The sequence below is a fragment of the Tachysurus fulvidraco genome, chromosome 20 (assembly GCF_022655615.1).
Source record: "Tachysurus fulvidraco isolate hzauxx_2018 chromosome 20, HZAU_PFXX_2.0, whole genome shotgun sequence".
NCBI lineage: Eukaryota > Metazoa > Chordata > Actinopteri > Siluriformes > Bagridae > Tachysurus > Tachysurus fulvidraco.
Window position 1 is genome coordinate 16,378,664 of NC_062537.1, and position 5,269 is coordinate 16,383,932.

Here is a 5,269-nt window from a genome sequence, read left to right on the forward strand (position 1 = left end):
GCAAATGTCTGATTTTCTATACAAATATGATCTCATGTTGAAAAACAACATGTTTTTCATGTTTTCTGCTATATGTCATATTTAGTCTCACAGTAGATAATATGAAACACTTCCTGAGTCGTGAAACAAAGGCTTCTCATATAATTCGTGATTATTGTTTTTCGCTGCATTTTCAGATTGTTGCTGATGTTTCAGATTGATACTATAGCAGTGAGGAAAGGACATGGGGCAGAGATGGAGAGGGCAGAGATAAGGATGTTGAGGTTCTTTTTAGGAGTGATGAGGATGAACAGAATTAGGAAGAAGCAGATCAGAGGGACAGCTCAGATTGGCTGTTTTGGGGACAAGGTCATAGAGGATAGATTGAGATGGTTTGGACATGTGCAGAGAAGGGAGATGGTTATATTGGTAGAAGGATGTTGGAGATGGAGCTGCCAGGTAAGAGGTCAAGAGGAAGGCCAAAGAGGAGATATATGGATGTGTTAAAAGGGGACATGAAGGTAATTGTTGTGAGAGTAGAGGATGCCGAGGATAGAGTTAGGTGGAAACAGGTGATTCGCTGTGGCGACCCCTAACGTGAAAAGCCGAAAGTTGAAGAAGAAGAAGATGTTTTATCCAACCATTTCTCCTTTTTTTGAGTTGACTTTTGAATTTTTGAGTTGACTCCTTAGTTATTATTAGACAATATGCGTTCTGTTTTCTCACCTAAAACACCAGCCACATCAGATAATCCCAAGTCACTTGCATCAGACAGCGCAGAGAAACACTGATATGTACAGTACACAGGTTTGAGCTAATAGTTATGGATCATATTCCTCTAAAGTTAGACACACAGAGAGCTCATGCCTGTAAAACACGTGCTGAGATTGCTGTTGCACATGCTGATGTTTTAAACTGTCACTTAAATAATGCTCAGGCACTTGACAGTGTGAGGTATTTCCACTGACTTTATGTCAAATCAGCAATAGCGGTTTTCAAAGATTGAACATCTAAGACACAATGAGCACTTAAATGAGTTCTAATTAAAATCCTCTCTTAGATCCTGACTTATTTGTAGCCCACGTATTTGTCCCTACAACCATAAACTTACTGAACTCTACACTACACTGCTAGGACCCTGATGTCTCACTAATACTAATACTTCACTATCTGTAATCACGTTGCATTTCTGCTCCATCCTGTACATTCTGTTACATATTTTATACCAATTACTCTATCTATCTATCTATCTATCTATCTATCTATCTATCTATCTATCTATCTATCTATCTATCTATCTATCTATCTATCTATCTATCTATCTCTCTGTCTGTCTGTCTGTCTGTCTGACTGTCTGTCTGTCTGTCTGTCTGCCTGCCTGCCTGCCTGCCTGCCTATCTATCTATCTATCTATCTATCTATCTATCTATCTATCTATCTATCTATCTATCTATCTATCTATCTATCTATCTATCTATCATGGTATGGGTTGTTGTTGTTGTTGTTTCCCTATTTTCTCTCCACTTTGTTCACCTGCCAATTTCCTAGCCCTTTGTCAAACTACTGCTTATGCACCATCTACTCTCCATGAGCTCACTGATGATTGGCTGGTGTTGCTGTGATTGAAAGCAGAGTGCTCATTCCTTACCACAACATGTATGATATAGACACCTTTACTGTACTTCCTTTGGTCTTGGGCATGCATAGCACTGGCATCGTCAGAATTCCCAGTTTTCCTAATTCAAATTATTGGATATGTTTTTGATGCGATTTGATATTAAGGCATCTGCCTAATGCTGTGAATATAATTTTTTTTGTCTGTGTAACAGTGTTGGATAGAAATGTAAGTTGGTACTGATTACAAACCACACAACCAAAGTTCTAATCAGTAATGTAAACCTTTTCGATTAGTTTAAGTCTAATCTAATCAGACTTTTGTCTGCTTGTTGCCATAGTAAACATAGTTACTATAGTAAACGTTGTTACTATGGCAACCAGAACTAGAAACTTCGTAGTACATTCATAGAGTGAACGTAGCGTTAGGGAACGTAGCATAGGTTTTTTTTGACATCTTTTAGAATAATATTTCTTTGTACTCTTATAAGTACAAAAAGAAGAACAATAACTTAATGATGCATTTTATTAATCTAACCTTCTGTGCACATGTTAGCAAAGTTCTAATTCATATATGGTTCACTTACAACACAGTGCCTTTGAATTCTCGACTGATTGGTCAAAATCTATGACAGTACAAGGTGGGTACAAGGTTTAGATTAAATCTGCTCGTTCTGCAACATTCTCATTTCTATAGTAACAACTCATTTACACTGATGTGTGTGATGGTCTTTCTGTAAGGAAATGTTTATTTAGCGTTTTTAGAATTAGTATCCAATAGTAACTTATAACACAAATGTTCCCAGGCATAACATTGTAACAAAAACTAAATAAAAAGTAGGGCATGTTAATTACAAAATTAAAATCATTAACAACTTGTTTAAAAAACTAACTCTGCTTTTTTTGTTGATGATAATTTTCATTTACCAGCATATACCAGTGTTTTAAGGCATCTAATGACTTAAAACATTCAGTGAAAGGTTTTTTTAAGAGGATAGTTTAATGTTGACTTTTATGTGACTCACACATGCTACCAATAAAAAAATTATAATAAAATGAATTATAAATGGATTAATAAAAACTAATGCACACATTAAGATGAGTTTTTGTCTGTTTGTTTTGTTTGTTGTTTATGTAAAAATAAAAAGGATACTTTAATGTTCATCATCACATGACTCATGTATGCTACCAATAAAAAGAATTTACAAAAAATTTTTTTAGTAAAAATTAAAAAAAGAAAAAACTTCTTTGCTGACTGTCATGTGCCTCATCATTGAGTAAAGAGTCAATTGGATGAAGAAAAATAAGACCTAAAACAGAATAAAAAAAATGATTCCATAAAGTAAATAATAGCAGTAATAACCCCAACATTATTATTTTTAATAACATCAGCGTACTATCTTGCCTCCTCTGGTGTATGTGTTCAGTAAATAACATTAGTTTGAACTAAATCAATAAAATAACAACTTCATTTATTTACTTATCGAGAGATAAAAGCATGTTGTTTGTATTAACTGGAAAAACAGTGGCTTTGAGATGAAAGAGCAAATCTAATAAATCTGGATCAATGAGTCACTGTTGTTAAACGTCTAATCCATGAAAAAATTCTAATTACATTTAGAATCAATTTCAATGGAAAGTGTACTCTATGTCTGCATTAAATAATTATATCATTATACAATTACAGCCTATTATGTTATCATATTAAATTATGTTTCTCATGGGATGAGTCAACGTGCACCATGTGTAGTCTGGAGCAGGGAAATAAAACAAAAACTACAAATCCCATCATACATTTCACTCCACGTCGCGTAGCCAATCAGGAAGAGCTCAATTTCGCGCTAAACGGTGTTGCCAGATCATGCATAATAATTATAAAAAAAAATTCCAATCATATGTTATCATTAAATCTATATCATATTTAAGAGTGTTCGTTCCAGGAATTGTATGCTCTTTGTTAATTTCGCAATTCTATCCAAGGTACATGAGTATTCTAAGGGCAACAGATTTTAATTCACTCTCAATAATTCATTTAATTCACTCTCATTAATTCGTTTCATTAGATAGCTGTTTGACCAACCGTGGGTGATCAATTAATAAGATGATAATCAGTGCAGTCCTGCAAAATTAGGTTGTTTACTATCTAGGTGGTCGTTATCAATCTGGCAACCCTGATAAACTATTTCTGATCAATCTAATGGTCAAATTTGCCAACTGTATTCTAGTCCAAAGTAATAAGTTTCTAAGAGGATTTTATCAATTACGTTCATATGGAAAACTTTATCCTGCTAACCTAGTTTGGTCTGCCACTCTGACAGCCATGATCAGGTAAATTAGTGATAGATCAGGGTTAGGATATCGGTTGCCAGATTGATCAATTTGAATGATTCACTATCAGTTTGAACAGTTTCCAGAATAGCTTGAGAAAAGTTAACAAAGTTAACCACAAATCCACCCTTTTTATTGTAATACTAATCATTTTATTAACCATTAACAGCTCTTTTCCAAGAGCTGTCTCTTTATTGAACTCTGCCCCTCGATGATCCTACTGTCCTTCATACACTGTTACCCCCCCTCGCGCACCTCACACTTCGCTATTGCGCTAAAGGACTGTCTACACAAAAAATTATGATCACTTGTAAATTTGCTCATTTTCAAACCACAATTCGTTATTGCACTAATGGACTGTTACACTAAACTATGCTCATTTGCACACTTGCTTTTTTTCTTTTTCTTTTTTCTTTTGCATTGCTACTCATCATTGCCTTACCATTGTATATACCCATCTATTTGCTGTTTATAGTAACAGCAATATATTATATTATGTTCATAGTACATATCCTCCTGTATATTTCTGTTTATAGTAATAACAATATATTTTGTTTATAGCACATACCCTTCTGTAAATTTCAGTTTATAGTAATAGCCATCTGTATATTATGTTCATAGCACATATATATTCATCTGTATATTATATTCATAGTACATACACATCTGTAAATTACTGCTTATAGTAATAGCCATATATTTTGTTACTGCACATATCCTTCTGTAAATTTCATTAAATTTCAGTTTATAGTTATAGACATCTGTATATTATGTTTATAGCACACACACATCTGTAAATTACTTCCATATTACCACTTTATGTAACTCTTGTAAACACTATATCCTGCACTTGCTACTATTCCACTCTGGTTAGACGTAAACTGCATTCCCGAGACTCGAACCCACAACCTTAGGATTATGAGTCAGACGCTCTAACCATTAGGCCACGACTTTCCCCTCTCGCACTCCCTCCCTCCCTCTCTCTCTCTCTCTATACATATATAAATAAAATCTAATTAGATCAATTAGAATATTTTATGTGTATTGATTTTTGCTAAAACTCTTGATCTGGCAGATACGGTCGGATAAAGTAATCAGATTGATCAGGGTTGTGGATTAAACTGTCAGATTATTCTGATCCACTTGGACTGAGAGCAACTGGTTCAAACAGAGCTGCAAGATTTATTTTAAGTGATGCTTTTCCATCCAAAAACATGTATTTCCCGACATTTTATTGTGACTCTAATGACGACTATAAATAATGACTCTGGTCACTCTGCAGGTTTTGCTTTGATCTGTTTATCCTGTTTTAGTCCAATCTGGCAACCGGGCCGCTTCGAGCAGAGGG